The sequence below is a fragment of the Theropithecus gelada genome, chromosome 3 (assembly GCF_003255815.1).
Source record: "Theropithecus gelada isolate Dixy chromosome 3, Tgel_1.0, whole genome shotgun sequence".
NCBI lineage: Eukaryota > Metazoa > Chordata > Mammalia > Primates > Cercopithecidae > Theropithecus > Theropithecus gelada.
This window is the reverse complement of record NC_037670.1, coordinates 26,709,720-26,730,414: the sequence shown is the minus strand read 5'-3', so window position 1 is coordinate 26,730,414 and position 20,695 is coordinate 26,709,720. Positions and strand designations below refer to the sequence as shown.

At 45.7% G+C, this 20,695-nt stretch overlaps 1 pseudogene; it reads left to right on the top strand.

Moving 5' to 3' along the window:
• Positions 1 to 16,016: 16,016 nt before the first annotated feature.
• Positions 16,017 to 20,305, top strand: LOC112621567 (annotated as a pseudogene).
• Positions 20,306 to 20,695: the final 390 nt, after the last annotated feature.

Here is a 20,695-nt window from a genome sequence, read left to right as displayed (position 1 = left end):
AAGATGCTGAAAGTATGCCGGCACCTAAATCCCTAAATCCAAGGTCAAGAGGGGCACTTGTCCTTCAGGTTGCCACTTGGGCCTCCTCCAAGTGTGCTTTCCTTTCTTTCATTCCTGTTCTAAAGCTTTGTAATAATCTTTCACTCCTGCTCTGACAACTGACTCCGTCTCTTATTCTGCCTTATGCCCTTCTGCCAAATTCTTCTGAGGAGGCAAGAATTCAGGGAGGAAGAGAGGGAGGGACGGAGGGAGGGAGAGAGGGAAAAAGGGAAGAAAGGGAGGGAGGGAGGGAGGGAGGGAGGAAGAAGGAAGGAAGGAAGGAAGGAAGGAAGGAAGGAAGGAAGGAAGGAAGGAAGGAAGGAAGGAGAAGGGAAGCAGGGAAGGAAGGAAGATGAACGGAAGAAGGGAAGGAAGGAAGGAAGGAGAAGGGAAGTAGGGAAGGAAGGAAGGTGAAGGGAAGAAGGAAAGGGAAGGAAGGAAGGTGAAGGGAAGAAGGAAAGGGAAGGAAGGAAGGAAGAAAGGAAGGAAAGAGATATATATTTGAATAAGGATCAGTGAGGACCAAAGCCCCAAAATGACAAATGCCCCATAGGACAGAATGGGGTAGCATTTCTAATGTGGTGCTAGCCTGTGTTCCATCAAAAATGGGTTTACTGGCTGGGTGCAGTGGCTCACGCCTGTAATTCCCGCACTTTGGGAGGCCGAGGCAGGTGGATCACTTGAGGTCAGGATCCAACCTGGCCAACATGGTGAAACCCCAAATCTCCTAAAAATAAAAAACATTAGCTGGGCGTGGTGGTGGGCACCTGTAATCCCAGCTACTCAGGAGGCTGAAGCAGGAGAATGGTCTGAACCCACGAGGCAGAGGTTGCAGTGAGTTGAGATTGTGCCATGGCACTCCAGCCTGGGCAACAAGAGCGAAACTCCGTCTCAAGAAAAAAAAAAGTTTACAAATTCCATCATAACCCTAAGGCAATCACTTTGAGATCTGTTCACAAGAGCCATAGATTTATCATGTAACTTCACTTCATGTGGTACAATGGTTTTTTTGGAGCTGGCCCCATTTGGGAAAATCAGAATGTAGATCTGGAATTTAAATATTGCCTACAAAGCTAAATAGACAAAATACAGTTCTTTCTTACCCGAAACAAATGTTTGTGGCATCTAAGGACTGATAGGTTGGGACAGAATTAAGATAGCGTTAGGAAAGGGTGCCCTAAGGTTGGATTGAGTTGCCCTTTACTAGGAAGAAGAGAGGCCTGGGAAAAATTTCTAACCAGGAAGGTAGACATTAATGTCCATAGTGAACATTAGTCAATGGTTACTTATGAGGTATGCTATTTTTAGCGATGTTTACCTACACTCTCATTTAGTTTTTTTTTTTTTTTTTTTTTTTGAGACGGAGTCTCGCTCTGTAGCCCAGGCTGGAGTGCAGTGGCCGGATCTCAGCTCACTGCAAGCTCCGCCTCCCGGGTTCACGCCATTCTCCGGCCTCAGCCTCCCGAGTAGCTGGGACTACAGGCGCCCGCCACCTCGCCCGGCTATTTTTTGTATTTCTTAGTAGAGACGGGGTTTCACCGTGTTAGCCAGGATGGTCTCGATCTCCTGACCTCGTGATCCACCCATCTCGGCCTCCCAAAGTGCTGGGATTACAGGCTTGAGCCACCGCGCCCGGCCCTCATTTAGTTTTAATACAACTCATAATGAGCTGGTACTATTATAACCTCCATTTTACAGAAGAGGAAACAGGCTTCACATGTGTGCAGAAATCAGTGAAGCCTGCCTGTCACCCATACTTGCTGGGTTCAACGTGAATGGCACAGGCAAGGAGAAAGCCCTGTGACCAGCGGCACCAGAAAGAGTGAAAGGGCGCCATCTAGTGACTGTCATGGTGGTTGGCAGTACAGTGTGTGTGTGTGTGTGTGTGTGTGTGTTGGCAGTACAGAGTGTGTGTGTGTGTGTGTGTGTGTTGGCAGTACAGAGTGTGTGTGTGTGTGTGTGTGTGTGTGTGTGTGTGTGTGTTTTGCTCTTGTTGCCCAGCCTGGAGAGCAATTGCTGATTACTAATTTCAGTTGTTACTGTCTATTGGGAAACTGCCGCTCCCTGGTGCCAGCTGCAGCCAATTATCATTTTAGAGCGGCAGTATGACAACCTCCGGGCCACCACTTGATGGTCTCCTGACATTTCTGGTGGCTGGGGGGAGCTGTCTCCTGCCCTGCTCATGCCCCCACTAGCTACCTACTGTAACATTCTTGGGTATCTTGAATACAGTACTAAGCACCTAAAAAAACTCCACTGGCGGCTGGCACGGTGGCTCATGCCTGTAATCCCAGCACTTTGAGAGACCAAGGTGGATGGATCACGAGGTCAGGAGTTCGAGACCAGCCTGGCCAACATGGTGAAACCCCAGCTCTACTAAAAGAAAAAATGAGCCGGGCATGGTGGCACGCGCCTGTAGTCCCAGCTACTGAGGAGGTTGAGGCAGGAGAATCACTTGAACCTGGGAGGCAGAGGTTGCAGTGAGCCAAGATCGCACCATTGCACTGTAGCCTGGGCAACTAACAGTGAAACTCTAACTCAAAAGAAACAGACAGACAAACAAAACCACATACACACACAGAGGCAAAACGGCGGCAGAGGGTAACCTTCTGGGGGCCATTCCACCAGAAACGGGAAGAACAACTCAGGTGAGCACGCCGGCAGCTCCAGTGAACACACGCAACTCCCGCAAACATGCTCGCCTCCCAAGCGGCAGCTCCAGTGAACACACGCAACTCCCGCAAACATGCTCGCCTCCCAAGCGGCAGCTCCAGTGAACACATGTAACTCCGGCAAACATGCTCGCCTCCTAAGCTCAAGCAGGTCACTGTGCATGCGGGTGGCTCACCCTAAGGGAAGAATGAAGGGAAAGGGATGCGAGACGCCGGAAGCCGGCCAGCATGTAAAATCCTAGGTCCAAGGTCAAACGGAGCACTTGACCTCCAAGGTGCCCCCTTAGGCCTCTTCCAAGTGTACTTTCCTTCCTTTCATTCCTGTTCTAAATCTTTTTCATCAACTTCCGCTACACTCTAAAGCTTGCCTCAGTCTCTTTTCCTGCCTTATGACACTCCGTCTAATTTTTTCTTGTGAGGAAGGAAGAGTTGAGGCTGCTGCAGACCTGTACAGATTTGCTGCCAGTATCTCAGATAATTTCCACTACTAGCAAGAAAGCAAAAACACCACATCAATGAACCACCACCATGAAGCTTAAGAGCTTTAAACTTTCTTCACTTTTCCTTTCTTTCTTTTTTTTTTTTTTTTGAGACAGAGTCTTGCTCTGTCACCCAGGCTGGAGTTCAATGACACAATCTTGGCTCACTGCAACCTCCACCTCCGGGGTTCAAGCAGTTCTCCTGCCTCAGCCTCCTGAGTAGCTGGGATTACAGGTATGTGCCACTACACCTGGCCAACTTTTTGTAGAGATGGGGCTTTGCCATGTTGGCCAGGCTGATCTCAAACTCCCAGCCTCAAGTGATCCACACGCCTCAGCCTCCCAAAGTGCTGGGATTACAGGTGTGAGTCACTGTGCCCGGCCAATTCTTTACTTTTTCAAGTAAATAGGTGCACACTGATTAAAAACCCAAATGAACGAAGGCTGGATACAGTGGGAAGTCAGCCTCCATATCTCCCAGCTACCCAGTCCTCCCCAGAAGCAACTGCTGTTACCAGCTTCCTATGTCCCCTTCCAGAGACAGTGTAAGTAAGCAAATATTTTGATACAAATAATAGCACACCATGGTAGCCGGAATAAAGCCTCCTCACCAAGATGTCCGTGTCCTAATGCCTGGGATCAGTAAATATGTGACACGGCAATAGGGACTGGCAGCTGATTAAAGTTAAAGACCTTGAGGTGGCAGATTAGCCCGGATTATCCAGGTGGGCCCCATGTAATCCCACAAATCCTTAAAGCTGAGAACCTTCCCAGGCTGTAGTCAGAAGATGTGACTTTGGGGTTAGAAAGACCTAGAGTTGCTGGTACTGAAGATAGAGGAAGCCAAGAAATGCAGGTGCAAAAGCACTGATTCTCTCCTTGGCCCCGGTAAGGCAGGCAGCCCTGCTGGCACCTTGGTCTCAGGCAGGTGAGGCTTGTGTCAGACTTCCTACCCCAGAATCAGAAGGTCATAAGTTTGTGTCTTCAGCCCCTAAATTTGAGACCATTTGCTACGGCAACAATAGAAAACTAATAAATACACTAGTACCCTTTTCTTTCCTTCTTTCTTTCTTTCATTTTTGTTTGTTTTTTTTGACGGGGACTTGCTCTGTCGCCCAGGCTGTAGTGCAGTGACGTGATCTCGGCTCACTGCAACCTCTGCCTCCCAGGTTCAAGCGATTCTCCTGCCTCAGCCTTCCAAGGATTACCCTCAGCTAGGATTACAGATGCACAGCACCACACTTGGCTATTTTTTTTTTTTTTTTTTTTTCATTTTTAGTAGAGACATGGTTTCACCACATTGGCCAGGCTGGTCCGGAACTCCTGACCTCAAGTGATCCACCCACCTCAGCCTCCCAAAGTGCTGGGATCATAGACGTGAGCCACTGCGCCCACCTGCTTCTTCTCCTTCCCTCCCTCTCCTCCCTCTCCTCCTTCTCCCCATCCCCTTCTCCTCCTTCTCCTCCTCCCCCCTTCCTCCCCCCCTTCCTCCTCCCCTTCCTCCTCCCTTCCTTCTCCTCCTCCTCCACCACGGCCTCCTGCTCCTCCCCCTCCTCCCCCCTCCCCCTCCCCCTCCCCCTCCTCCTCCTTCTCTTGCTTTGTTGCCCCGACTGAGTGCAGTGGTGCAATCATGGCTTATAGCAGCCTCAAACTCCTTGGCTCAAGCGACCCTCCTGACTCAGCCCCGGGAGTAGCTGGGACCACAGATACGCACTACCACACTCAGCTAATTTTTAAAAATTGTTTGTAGAGATGGGGTCTATGTTGCCAAGGCTAGTCTTAAACTTCTGGCCTTAAGCAATCCTCCCACCTCAGGCTCCCAAAGTCCTAGGATTAGAGGCATGAGCCACCGTGCCCCACCTTCTTTCCTCACTTAATACATTTTGAAGCCTTTTACAATATTTAGAGCTGCCTCATTCTTTTTAATGGCTGCATAGCATCTCATCATGTGAGTATTTAATCGTTCTATTAAGGATGGTCACGGGGCTACTTGAGATGTATAAATAAGTTATAAATAAGTCTGTAATGTCATACTTCCCAATTATTCTCATCTCTTAGCACACACAAATATGTTAATATTTATATAACACACGGAAGCAAATTGAAGGCACTGAGGTCGTTTACCTTGGACCTTGATGGAAAAGGTTACTAATAATATATTTTCTTTTTCTTTTTCTTTTTTCAATGAGACAAGTTCTCATTCTGTTGCCCAGGCTGGAATACAGCGGCATGATCACGGCTCACTGCAGCTTCAGCCACCCAAGTACCTGGAACCACAGGTGCACACCACCACACCTGGCTAATTTTTTATTTTTAGTAGAGACAAGGTCTTATACGTTACCCAGGCTGGTCTGGAACTCCTGGGCTCAAGCGATCCTCTCACCTCAGCCTTCCAAAGTGCTGGGATTACAGGCATGAGCCACCATGCCCAGCCTATATTCTTTATATTATATAGTTTTGTTAGTTTTTTCAGACAGGCTCTCTCTCTGTCACCCAGTCTAGAGTGCAGTGAAATGACCTCAGCAACCTCCCGCTCCTGGGCTCAAGCTGTCCTCCTGCCTCAGCCTCCCAAGTAGCTGGGACCACAGGCATGCACTACCACACTTGGCTAATTTTTGTATCCTTTTGGTAGAGACAGGGTTTCACCATATTACCCAGGCTGGTCTCAAACTCCTAGACTCAAGCAATCCACCTGCCTTGGCTCCCAAAGTGCTAGGATTACAAGTGTAAGCCACCACACCTGACATATAGTTATGAAACACACCAACACACATACAGGAAAATATATTGATATTGAATTTATATATAAAACTTTTTTAAACCAAGGGTCCCACTCTGTCACCCAGGCTGGAGTACAGTGGCATGATCCTAGCTCATTGCAACCTCAAACTCTAGGGCTCAAGGGATCCTCCCACCTCAGCCTCTCAAGTAGCTAGGACTACAGGTGTGCGCCACCACACCCATATAATTTTATTTTATCTTTTTGGAGTCAGAGTCTCTATTGCCCAGGCTGGTCTCAAACTCCTGGGTTCAAGTAATCCTCCTACTTCAACTTCCCAAAGTGTTGGTATTACAAGCATGAGCTACCACACCTGGCCTATACAAAACTTCTAAGTCTTTAATTATTTTGAAGAAGTTGATTTTTAAAAAATTTTTTTAATTTATAATATCAGGCTTTATAAGATTTAATATTTTAAATATCAGGCTTTATGCCTGAAATAGTTGATTCTCATTATTCACCACAGTTATGTTCTATAAAGTCACTGCAAACACTGAATCTGTTAATACTAAATTATTGCTCCTAGTGGAAATACAGGGTTAAGTTCCTATGAGCCTCTGGCCACATTTTTGTAAACTGGAATGCCACTTGTGGTATAGGTTCATTTGCCAACTTCCTTGCATAACAAACCAGTTTCATTAGCATTGAAAACCTGTTCTTCCACAGGATGCTTTTCCTGTATAACACTCGGCAGGTATTTTAAAAATTCTTCCAGTCTCCTGATCTGCAGAACATGCCTCACCTGCAACTTGATGCTTTTCACTCCATGTCACCTTCTGAAACACGTTGCTGACCAGCAATGGCTGAGAAGGGTTTAACAATGTTCTGATCCTGTATTGCGTGACTGGAAGTTTCTTGGGCTTTCAGCTTCACAGTGCTGTCTGCTATGGTTGGTTAAATGGGTCGTCATCTCAGGAATCCACAAATGTAGCCACTTCTCCATAGCGTCATCATAGATTGGCAGTCTTCCTCTTCCTTTTTCTGGATGGACTGTATTGTTAACTCATTCACGCTGAACTCACAGCCAACAGCACTACAACTCATACCTGACATGAAGACTACTGAAGGCCCATCCCAGCCTTCCTGTGCCAAGGAATGCTGGACAGCACTTCAGCACTCTGTATGGAGCCATTTTGAACAGGTGCAGTGGCTCACACCTATAATCTCAACACTTTGGGAAGCCAAGGTGGGTGGATCACTTGAGGTCAGGAGTTCGAGACCAGCCTGGCCAACATAGTGAAACCCCATCTCTACTAAAAATACAAAAATTAGCTGGGCGTAGTGGTGCACACCTGTAATCCCAGCTACTAGGGAAGCTGAGGCAGGAGAATTGCTTGAACCCCAGAGTGCAGTGGTTGCAGTGAGCTGAGATTGCGCCACTGCATTCCAGCCTGGGTAACAGAGCAAGATTCTCTCAGAAAAAAAAAAAAAAAAAAAATCACCACCAAAAGGCACAAAAATGTGAAAAATGTGGCACTAAGACCACAAAAAGGACACTGATTTACAATATGAGTGCAAAAGAAGAAGGCAGGGTGTCACCTTGTTTGACCTCATTTGCGAACATGCATGTTAGGTGATAAAAATTTTTGCCACTCTGTGCATATCTACAAACAGCTGCAAAAGTGCCAGGAGAACTGATTTTGGAGTTACAAGTAAATTTTAGTGAGTAGTTGAATTCACAAAATAGAGTTAATGAATAATGAGGACTCTCTAGATGCAATTGCTGATCAAGATAACTTTTTAAAGATGATCGCTTCCATTTTTTTTTAGAGTTACCATTGATTAGAAAATGGGTTTGCAGGCCGGGTGCGTTGGCTTACGCCTGTAATCCCAGCACTTTGGGAGGCCGAGGCAGGTAGATCACGAGGTCAGGAGATCAAGACCACCCTGTAACACAGTGAAACCCCGTCTCTACTAAAAATACAAAAAATTAGCTGGGTGTGGTGGTGCGCGTCTGTGGTCCCAGCTACTCGGGAGGCTGAGGGAGGAGAATGGCGTGAACCCAGGAGGAGGAGCTTGCAGTGAGCCGAGATTGCACCACTGCACTCCAGCCTGGGCAACAGGGCAAGACTCCTCCTCAAAAAAAAAAAAAAAAAGAAAATGTGTTTGCTCAAGTAGGTGGGAACAAACAGGAGACTGTTTATCCCTATTTAAACATTTTCTGTTCTTGCCATTAACTAGATTTCAGATAACTTAATCTATTTAATTCATAGTTCAAAGCAATCGTCTAGTCCTGAAATCTAATAGCTTTTCTTTTCATTCACAAATTGACATTGTCTTGTGATATTGTCAATGAATTCTGAGTCCAGGCAAACTTTTCCATTTCAAATCATCACTAACCAAAAGAAACAGAATTTCAGCTACAAATGCAATCATGTCATTTCAAATTCTGTAGTCGCACATTACAGTAAAAAAGAAACATGTGAAACTAACATTTTAACATTTAATTTCACCCAACATGAAATATCATTGGAAAATGATGTATTTTGCAGTACGATCAGCATGAAAAACATTAGCGAGGTACTTAACAATTTTCTGTACTAAGTCTTTGGAAGTGTATGTTGATGCCAACATCTCGTTCAGGCTGGTAACATTAACAGTAAGTGCTCGCTATGGGAAGACCTTGTTGAACAGCACAGTTTTATTTCAAAAACAACACTCGAGCCATTCCTCAAGTACATGTAAATATTATTCTAGTAGCTATAACTTTTTTTAGAATTAAATTTGTATTAATAACACTGGCTAGTAGCTACTTGTAAACAATTCCTAAACTCACTTTTCCAAAGCTGAATTTTTGCTTTGGAAACACACACTTTTTCAATACACATTTGTATCTGTACATACATATGAAATATGTTCACATGATCCATGCACTATTCTTTTCTTTCTTTCCTTCTTTTCTTTCTTGTCTTTTTGTTTTTGTTTTTATTTTTCTGGAGACAGGGTCTAACTCTCATAGCCCAGGCTGGAGTGCAGTGGTATGACATGATCTTGGCTTACTGCAACCTCCACCTGCCAGGCTCAAGTGATCCTCCCACCTCAGCCTCCCAAGTAGCTGGGACTATAGGCGTGCACCACTGCACCTGGCTAATTTTTTGTCTTTTTTAAAGAGATGGAGTTTTACCATGTTTCCCAGGCTGGTCTGGAACTCCTGGGCTCAAGCTGTCTGTCTGCCTCAGCCTCCCAAAGTGTTGTGATGACGGACAGGAGCCACTGTGCTTGGCAATATTAATTTTTAAAAAAATTTTTTAGGATCAGAGGGTCACTCTGTCACCCAGGATAGAATGTGGTAGTGTGATGATAGGTCACTAGCAGCCTCAAGCTCCTGGGCTCAAGGGATTCTCCTGCCCCAGCCTCCTAAGTAGGTAGGACTACAGGTGCACATCTGGCTAATTTTTTAAATGTTTTGTGGAGATGGCTAATTTTTAAAATTTTTTGTGAAGATGCGGTCTCACGACGATGTGCAGGATGGTCTCAGACTCCTGGCCGCAAGTCATCCTCCCGCCTTAACCTCATAAGGTGCTGGGGTTACAGGTGTGAGCCACCGTGCTCCGCCTCCCTAATCTTTACTGTATTACCTACTGGGCAATGTAAGTGATTTTTTGACTGCCAGTCTAGGGAGTCAGATGACTGTCCAGCTTGTGGTGGCCGGCCTCCAAGACCGTCCCATGATCCCTGCCTTCTGTTCTTCAGACCCTGTGTAGGCCCTTCCCACACTGGATCAGACTTGCTCTGTGTGACCAGCAGACATGCGGAAGGAATGGTAGAAGTAACTAGGTCATAAAACACAGTTTGGCTTTCTTCTTTCTCCCTCTCTTGGGTCACTCACTCTGGAGGAAGTCAGCTGCAGTGTCTTGAGGCCACCCAAGGAGAAGCCCTCTTGGCTAAGAGCTGAGGCCTCGAGCCACGAGCTTTCTGCCCCCAGATGACTGCAGCCCCAGCTGACAGCAAGATGGCTCACGAGAGGCCCCGAGACGGAACTACTCAGCTAAGCTACTCTCATTTCTGATCTACAGAAACTGAGAAAATAAATGTTTTAAGTCACCGAAATTTGAAGTAACTCGTTATGTAGCAATAAGTTACTAACACACAGACTTAACTTTAAAAGTTATATTTAGCTGGGCACAGTGGCTTATGCCTGTAATCCCAGCACTTTGGGAGGCTGAGGTGGGCAGATCACCTGAGGTCAGGGGTTCGAGACCAACCTGGCCAACATGGGAAACCCCATCTCTACTAAAAATACAAACATTTGCCGGGCGTGGTGGCGGGTGCCTGTAGTCCCAGCTACTCGGGAGGCTGAGGCAGAAGAATTGCTTGAATCTAGGAGGGGGAGTTTGCAGTGAGTGGAGATGACGCCACTGCACTCCAGCCTGGGCGACAGAATGAGACTCCGTCTAATAATAATAATAATAATAATAATAATTTTATATTTAGATATAAAGACTGTAAGGGACTAAAGACTTTTCACAGTTTTTTTCAAACTTTTGAAATTTGATATTTCAAAAAATAAATCTTGGCCAGACACAGTGGCTCACGCCTATAATCCCAGCATTTTGGGAGGCTGAGGTTGGCAGATCACTTGAGGTCAGCAGCTCGAGACCAGCCTGGGTAACGTGGCAAAACCCCATCTCTACAAAAAAATACAAAACACTAGCCGAGTATTGTTGTGCATGCCTGTAGTCCCAACAACTTGAAGAGAGACAGGAGGTTGAGGCTACGGCGAGCCATGATCATGCCACTGCACTCCAGCCTGGGCGACAGGGTGAGTCTGTGAATCAATTAATCCATCTTACATCAGCCACTTCTTAGGAATGCTTTAAACCAACTCAACCTTTTTAGATTAAGCATAGATGAGCGAAATACAATATAGAAATATTAGTTTTACTTAAAATTCTGAAAAAGCGACAAAATTTTATATTCATGTAGAATCAATTGTGACAAAAACTGATTCCTGAAGTCACAAAGTCTATTCCTTTATTGTATCAACTTTATGTTCAATTAATATTTTTCAGAATATTTCTATGAACTAAAAATTCATTATAAACCCTATCAAGAATCAAACTTACTAAATGTTAACTTTAAAAGCCAGTAAGATGCTACAACACAGATGAACCTTGAAACATACTAAGAGAGGCTGGGTGTGTTAGCTCATATCTGTAATCCCAGGGCTTTGGGAGGCTGAGGCAGGCAGATCACTTGAGCCCAGGAGTTCGAGACCAGCCTGGCTAACATGGTGCAACCTTGTTTCTACAAAAAAATACAAAAAAATGAGCAGGGCATGGTGGTGCACACCCATAGTCCCACCGACTCAGGAGACTGAGGTAGGAGGGTCACTTGAGCCCAGGGAGGTAAAGACTGCAGTGAGCTATGATTGCACCACTGGACTCCAGCCTGAGCAACAGAGCGAGACCTGGTCTTAAAAAAGAAAACACACACACACACACACACACATATACACACACACACAATGTGAAAGTCAGTCACAAAGGGCCACATCTTACTGTCTCATTGATCTGAAATGCCTAGAATCAGTAAGTCTATATAGATGGAAAGCAGGTTAGTGGCCGCCTAGGGATGAGGGCATGGAAGGAAATGGGGAATGACTGCTAATGGCTATGGGGTTTCTTTTAGGGGTGATGAAAACATCCCAAAATAGTGGTAATGTTATACAATTCTGTGAACATACTATCAATCACTGAATTGTGTATTTTTACTGGGATTTAATTCATGTTACATCTCAATAAAACTATTTTTTAAAGAAGAAAATGTTCAAAGAACAAGGGTTGCTAAATAACGGAGGATAACTGTTGTTTGACAGCAGCACAAAGGTTCTTTCCCAAAAAGTGTAATATCCCTGCAGAATGCGTGCAACAGGATCTTCTCTTGAACCTGGATAGCTGGCTGTCCTGAAGGCGGTGATACAGAACTGAAAGCAACAAGATAGCTATGAAGGAAAAAGAAAATCAGTGTGGCTACCAAGACATTTTAGTGTCTGCTTTCAAGAGGGTCCCACCCATGCTTGGCTCATGATATGGGGTAAGTCTCTTGTTAGAGTGGAACACATAGGTCAGTGTAAAGTGTTGAGAGAGGCACCTGACTCTGAGCAAGAGCTCCATGAACATTAGATTTCTATTTTTAAAAACCTGCTAAAAGTCTGGGCGCAGCGGCTCATGCCTGTAATCTCAGCACTTTGGGAGGCTGTAGTGGGTAGGATCATTTGAGCCCAGGAGTTTGAGACCAGCCTGAGCAACACAGTGAGAACCCATGTCTACCAAAAATTTATCCAAGTTTGGTGCACGCTTGTAGTCCCAACTGCTCAGGAGGCTTGAACCCATGAGTTTGAAGCTGCAGTAAGCCAAGATCATGCCACTGCATTCCAGCCTGGCCAACAGAGGGAGCCTGTCTCAAAAAAAAAAAAAAAAAAAAAAAAGAATAAAAAAAATGAAGTCACTAACAAAGGAGGGTAGGAAATAGTTAACAATGCAGTTATATTCTCTTTAGAGACACCCAATACCAGATAACAAAAACAGTAAAGCTGGCTATCTTAGTCCCTTTTCTGTTGCTATAACTGAATGCCTGAGACTGGGTAATTTGTAAAGAAAATACATTCATTTCTTACAGTCTGGAGGCTGGAAGTCTAAGGTCAAGGAGCTGCGTCTGGTAAGGACCTTCTTGCTAGTGGGGACTCTCTGCAGAGTTCCAAGTTGGTGTAGGGTCACATGGCAAGGAGTACACAAGAGAATGCCAACTGACTCTTACAACAGACTCGGTCTTATAATAACTAACCCATTCCCAAGATAACCCATTAATCCATTAACCCATTAATCCATGATATATTAATCCATTGGTGAGGACAGAGCACTAATGACCCAATCACCTTGTACAGGCTCCACCTGTCAATATCGTTACATTTGGGATTAAGTTTCAACGTGAGTTTCAGAGGGGAGAAGCATTCAAACCATAGCAAGCTCCTAGGATGATAGAAAAATATAAGAGCAAACTGTACCAAAAGGAAACTAAATTTTATATATACTGCTATAGTTTGAATTATGTGTCCTCCCAAAATTTATATGTTGAAACCTAATCACCAAGATGATGGTATTAGAAGGTGGAGGTTTCGGGGAGGCGATTGGGTCATGAGGGCTCTGTCCTCACAAATGGGATTAATGACTTTATAAAAGATATATAAGGGAGCTGCCTCCCTCCTTTTTGCCCTTCCACCATGTGAAGACAAAGCATCCATCCCCTCTGGAGGGCAAAACAACAAGGCATCATCTTGGAAGTACAGACCAGGCCCTCACCAGACTTCCTAGAACATTGACCTTGGACTTTCTAGTATCCAGAACCACAAGAAATAAATTTCTATTGTTTATAAATTACCCAGTCTCACGTATTTTGTTATAGCAGCACAAATGGACTAAGACATGCAGACAAGAATTTACGATAGGCCAGGCACAGTGGCTGATGCCTGTAATCCCAGCACTTTAGGAGGCCAAGATGGGCGGATCTCCTGAGGTCAGGAGTTCGAGAACAGCCTGACCAATATGGTGAAACCCCATCTCTACTAAAATACAAAAATTAGCTGGGTGTGATGGCAGGCACCTGTAATCCCAGCTACTTGGGAGGCTGAGGCAGGAGGATCGCTTGAACCCAGGAGGCAGAGGTTGTAGTGAGCTGAGATCATGCCACTGTACTCCAGCCTGGGCAACAGAGCAAGACTCCATCTCAAAAAAGAATTTATGATAAACAAGTCAGGCTGTCCAGATGCAATGGCTCATGCCTGAAATTCCAGCACTTTAGGAGTCCAAGGTAGGAGGATTGCTGTAGCCCAGGAGTTCAAGACCAGCTTGGGCAACATAGCAAGACCCTGCCTCTTAAAAACATATATAAAAATAAAAAATTGTCCAGGCATGGTGGCACACACCTGTAGTCTCAGCTACTCAAGAGGCTGAGGTAGGAGGATCGCTTGAGCCTGGGAGGTCAAGGCTGCAGTGAGCCATTATCATGCCACTGCATTCCAGCCTGGGCAATAGAGCAAGACACTATCTCAAAAAAGAAAAAAAAAAAAAATTCAGGCTAAGTAATATATTAGACCAATTGAAAGGGATCAATAGAAACATTAAAGAAAGATTCTATAGTGGGTTAATTCTGTAGTGTCCCCTCAAAATTCACGTCCACCTGCCACCTCAGAATGTGCCCTTTTGGTACTAGGGTCTTTACAGATGTAATTAGTTAAGATGAGATTATGCTGGAATACTCCTTATAATAAGAGGAGAAGGGTCAGGCACTGTGGCTCATGCCTGTAATCCCAGCACTTTGGGAAGCCGAGGCGGGTGGATCACTTGAGGTCAGGAGTTCGAGACCAGCCTGGCCAACATGTTGAAACCCTGTCTCTACTAAAAATACACAAATTAGCTAGGCATAGTGGCGGGTGCATGTAATCCTGGCTACTTGGGAGGCTGAGGCTTGAGAATCACTTGAACACGGGAGACGGAGGTTGCAGTGAGCCAAGATCATGCCACTGCACTCCAGCCTGGGCAACACAATGAGACTCTGTGTCAGGAAAAAAAAAAAAAAAGAGGAGAGGAGAAGACACACACAGATGCCCAGCAGAGACGGCAGCCGTGTGAAGACAGAGGCAGAGGTTGGTAAGTATGATGCTGCCCCGAGACAAGGAACGCCAAAGATTGCTAGCAACCACCAGCAAGTGGAAGAGGCAGGGAAGGATTCTTTCCCAGCGCTTTAAAAGAGAGCATGGTCCTGACAACATTTTGATCTCAGACTTCTGGCTTCTGGAACTATGAGAGAAGGAACCTCTGCACCCGTATTTGCTGTTTAGTTATGGTGACCCCAGGAAACTGATACATATGCCATGTAGTGCAGCCACTCAACCACAAGGGGCACTGTCTGGCAGCAAGTTCTACAAACACAAACGGTCCAAAATAATTACTGAAGTTCACAGAGAAAGCCATACAAATAGCATTCAAATATTTTTAACGATGATCAACAGGCTACAATTTATCATTTTAAAAAACATAAAACCATTATCATCTTGCTGAATAATTTGTGACCTTTGTAACAAACTGGCTGGGAACTGCTTTTAAAGAACATCCTGGTCCTGCTATCATTACACATATGGAAGGGTATCTGTAGGATAAATTCCCCCAACAATTCCCTTTCCAGGAAGAGATGCATATTTTTAATTTTGATAGACAACAGCCGAATTGCCCTCCAAGGAGGAGGTACATTACACTCGCCAGAAATATGTGTGAATGGCTGTTTTCCCCAGCCTTGGCAATACTTTGCCAAGCTAAGAGGTAAGAACAGGCTTTAAAACAAACCCCGATGCAGTTCCCAAGGACAGGACTAGGGCCCTCGGACCCACATTTCCCAGCACAGGTGCTTCACCAGCCTGCCATGGCCCCTTCTCCGTCCAGTTTAGCAAGGGCGTGGCAGATTTCCTTTCAGGCACAGAGCCCAGCCTTCCAGACATCACACTTAAACTGGTTCCTACCACATCTGCAAGGAGAATCTCTTCCTCCAAGTCAGCAGTGTTTACAATAAGCAGTACGCTTTTCCCTGAGTCACTCTGAATATAGAGACCAGAAACCAATTCCAGGGTAGCAAAGGGACAGCCACTATGGTGACCTCAAGCATACAAATCACACACCTGCTTGTTCTGCCTGGTGAAGCCCTGTTGGGACCATGCATAGTCCTGTCCTCAGTGCTCAGGCACAGAACACTTAGGAGAGGAAGGCGAGGTTTCAGCTGCATGAGGTGGCATCATAGGAATTGTCTTCTCCCTGACACCCCCCAATGGCACTCAACAGCCTCACTGTCCTGACCCTAAACCACTTTGTGATTCACCCCTGGGAAGGGCAGGCAGTGAAGAACTACGGATAGAGAAGAGGAGTTGGGGAGTTACCAAGCTGTTTGCTGACCTCTTCGTTTGACTCAGAACCTGACCTTAATCTTGCTTCCAGAAAAACAATGGGCCCCATTCCTGCCCAAGCTTGCCTTCTGCAACCCAGACTATCTTAGAACACGATGGGAGTCAAGAACGCTTTCTTTAAGGTGAAGCTGTAGACAAGTTCCCCTCACCTCCCACCTCTGCCCACATTATCTGCCTCTAGCAAATAATGGTAGTCATGACTGTACCTGTTACCCAGGAGAACACCAATCAATGGCTGTAAAGACATGAATGTATGGTTTTAGATAGTGTCTGCCTGCCTTTGCTGAAAAAGGTAAGAAGAGCAAACATTTATATATTACCATTTGTCAGTACTGCTCAAAGCACTTTTATAATATTAAACATTCATGCTGTACTCCTTACAGCAATCACAAGAGCAAGGCACTAAAACTATTCCCATTGTACAGATGCGCAAACTGAGACACTGAGAGATTGGGAACTTTGCCCAGTGAGTAAGTAGGAGATACAATAAGGAGCCACGAGGGCAGGGAGCTCCACTCCTGCCCTCCCCAGCCCTCTGTTCACTCCTGAGCATTACTGGTACCTCACAGGTGCTCAGACAGCCGCTGGATACAGATGAGGGAACAGCTGTGGACATTCAGTCCCTCAGACCACAAAAGGACTTTGGAAGGAGAAGAACCCTGGAAGAATGCCATGTTACTGGCAAAGGTTTGGGTTCTTACCCTAATTATCTGTAAACACAAAGGGACAATAGCGCTAAGTGATAGCAAAGCCAATCTAAACAGAATCACAGCAGTCAACCACAAGAACCCACAACGTTTCTTTTTTCTTTCTTTTCTTTTCTTTTTTTTTTTTTTTTTTTGAGACAGAGTTTTGCTTTTGTTGCCCAGGCTGGAATGCAATGGCGCGATCTCGGCTCGCCACAACCTCCACCTCCCAGGCTCACCCAATCCTCCCAGCTGGGATTACTGGCACACACCACCACACCCAGCTAATTTTTGTATTTTAGGTAGAGACAGGGTTTCACTATGTTGCCCAGGCTGAACTCAAGCTACCCGCCTACCTCAGTCTCCCAAAGTGCTGGAATTACAGGCATGAGCCACCGTGCCTGAACCCTAGTCGTCTACTTTTTTTTTTTCTTTTTTTTTTGAGACGGAGTCTCACTCTTGCCAGGCTGGAGTGCAGCGGCACAATCTCAGCTCACTGCAACCTCTGCCTCCCGAGTTCAAGCGATTCCTGCCTCAGCCTCCCCGAGTAGCTGGGACTACAGGCGCGTATCACCACACCCAGCTGATTTTTGTATTTTTAGTAGAGATGGGGTTTCAGCATGTCGGCCAGGATGGTCTTGATCTCTTGACCTCGTGATCCACCCGCCTTGGCCTCCCAAAGTGTTGGGATTACAGCCGTGAGCCACTGTGCCCGGCCCAGTCTTTTTCTTAAAAGATCTGCTCACAATTCCAATTATTTGTGCAAGCCTGTACTAAGTACAAGAGAAAAGTGTTTCCTCTCAGCCAGGACAGAAAGTAGGCATCTTCCTCTAACTGCAGTCCTTTTCTATGGCCACTATAACAAATTACCACAAACTGAGGGGGCGTGAGACAACATACATGTATGATCTTACCGTTCTGGAGGTTGGAAGTCCTAAAGTCAAGGAATCAGAGCCGTGCTCCTTCCAGAGTCCCTGAGGGAGGAACCCCTCTGCTGTCCTGCCAACTTCCGGAGGCTGGCTGTGTTCCTTGGCACAGGCCCTTCCTCCATCTCCAAATCTCACCTGACCTCTGCTTCTACCACATCTTCATCTCGGACCCTTCTGCCTCCCTCTCATGAAGACCCTTGTGTCTACACTGGGCCCACCTGGATAACCCAGGCTAGTCTCCCCACATCAAGATCTGTAATCACTTCTGCAAAGTCCCTCTTGTCAAGGAAAGCAACATTCACAGTCTCTGTGGATTGGAATGCAGACCTCTTGGGGGAGGGGCATTATTCTGTTGATGGCAATAACCAGAGCCATTTCTTTCTTTTTTTTTTTTTGAGACAGAGTCTCACTCTATTGCCAGGCTGCAGTGCAGTGGTGTGATCTCGGCTCACTGCAACCTCCGCCTCCCACCCCCTTCGAGTTCAAGTGATTCTCCTACCTCTGCCTCCCAAGTAACTGAGACTACAGATGGACGCTACTGCACTTGCCTTTTTTTTTTTTTTTTTTTGAGACAAGAGTCTCGCTCTGTCGCCCAGGCTGGAGTGCAGTGGCGTGATCTTGGCTCACTGCAAGCTCCGCCTCCTGGGTTCACACCATTCTCCTGCCTCAGACACCCAAGTAGCTGGGACTACAGGCGCCCGCCACCACGCCCAGCTAATTTTTTTTTTTTTTTTTTGTATTTTTAGTAAAGACAGGGTTTCACCATGTTAGCCAGGATGGTCTCAAACTCATGGCTTCAAATGATCTGCCTGCCTTGGCCTCCCAAAGTGCTGAGATTACAGGTGTGAGCCACTGTGCCCAGCCCCTACCATTCTTTTTAAAGCCTAGGAAAAAAAAAAAAACTCACTTTCCCAATCTGCAAAATGGCTACTGTCCTCAATTTCCCCAAACTAATGCCTCTCAATTATGACCTCAAATCTGTCACCCTCCAAAGAGATAGCAGATGCCCTCAGGAAGGCCTTAGTTTCCCGAACATGCTTGGGTCTAAACCCACACACTCTGCCTTCCCTTCTGTTACAAGAGAAGAAGTGCACTGCTTCCCCCTCCACGCCCCCACCTGATTCCTGGATCCACCGTGCTTGGTCTTCCCACACATTTTGTTCTTGTAATTCTTCCTGTTCTTCAACTGTGTTCTCTCTGAGATTATTATCATTACATAAAAACATGCTTTAAATATCTCTCTCAGCTTTTGAAATTATTTAAAAAGTAGTTAAGTTGTACAATGTAAGTTCATTGACCACAATGGATTTAAGTTAGAAATCAATCACAAGATAGCTGGAAAAATCCCCAAGTAAATTGGAAACTAAAAAATACACTTCTAGCCAGGCGTGGTGGCTCATGCCTGTAATCCCACTACTTTGGGAGGCCAAGGCAGGCAGATCGCTTGAGGTCAGGACTTCAAGACCAGCCTGGCCAACATGGTGAAACCCCGTCTCTACTAAAAATACAAAAATTAGCTGAGCATGGTGAAAGGCGCATCCCAGTTACTCAGGAAGCTGGAGCACAAGAATCGATTAAATCCAGGAGGTGGAGGCTGCAGTGAGCTGAGATTGCACCACTACACTCCAGCCTCGGTGACAGAGCAAGACTCTGTCTCAAAAGATAAATAAATAAGAATGAAAATAAAAATAAACTGAATGAAAGTGAAAACATATCAATGTGAGATGCCACTAAAGTCATACTAAGAGGGAATTTACACCACTTACTGCCTACATTAGAAAAGAAGTCTCAAATCAAAGCAAATCAATGACTTCCGCCTTTACAGTAAGAAACTAGAAAAAGAGCAAATAAAATCCAGTAAGGAGAAGAAAGGAAACAAAGAACAGAACAGAAATTAATATAATCAGGAAAAGAGAGAGAGAGAGAGACTCATTATAACCAAAAGTTTGAGGAAAATCAAAACAATTGATAAACCTCTAGCCAGACAGATCAGAAAAAAATACGAAAGACACAAACCAATCTCAGAAAAGACAGGTAGCATCACTACCAATGTTAAAAGGATAAGGGCATATTATGAACAACTTTGTATCAATAGAATCAGCACCTTAGATGAAACATATAAAAATTTTGAGCTCTTTCTCAATGACCAGGGCCTGCGCTTAGGCATAGACGGGCAAGTGGAGCCAACACGCCAGCGGCCCGGAGCTGGGTTTGTCGCAAAACTTATGTGACCCCACAGAGACCCTTCGAGAAATCTCATCTCGACCAAAAGCTGAAGCTGATTGGCGAGTATGGGCTCCAGAACAAATGTGAGGTGTGGAGGGTCAAATTTACCCTGGTCAAGATCCACAAGGCTGCCAGGGAGCCGCTGACACTTGACGAGAAGGACCCACGGCTTCTGTTCGAAGTCACTCCCTGCTGCAGTGGCTGGTCTGCACTGGGGAGCTGGTTGAGGGAAAGATGAAGCTGGATTACATCGTGGGCCTGAAGATCGATGATTTCTTAGAGAGATGCCTACAGACCCAGGTCTTCAAGCTGGGCTTGGGTAAGTCCATCCGCCAGGGTTGTGTGCTCATCCGCCAGGTCATATCCGTGTCCATGAGCAGGTGGTGAACATCCCGTTTTTCACTGTCCGCCTGATTTCCCAGAAGCAATCGACTTCTCCCTCTGCCTCCCTATGGGGGTGGCCACCCTAGCCACGTGAAGAGGAAGAATGCCAAGATGGGCCAGGGTGGGGCTGGAGCCAGAGATGACGAGGAGGAGGATTAATCCTGCTTGTCCCCTCCTGGGCTGGTGGATTGTCTAGTTTTCCTGCCAAGTGATAAAACAGGATCAATGCTTTATTTAACAAACTAAAATAGTGAAAAACAGAAATTAAGGTCACTCAAGAAGAACTGGGCCAGGCACGGTGACACAAGCCTGTAACACCAGCACTTTGAGAGGCCGAGGAGAGAGAATCGATGTAGCCCAGGAGTTCAACCAGCCTAAGCAACACAGTGAGACGCCCATCTCAAAAATAAAAATTAAACAAAAATTTAAAAATTAGCCAGGCATGACTGTGGCACACCTGTAGTCCCAGCTACTGGGGAGGCTAGAGGTGAGGATCACCTGAGCTCAGGAAATTAAGGCTACAGTGAGCCATGACTGCAGCACTACACT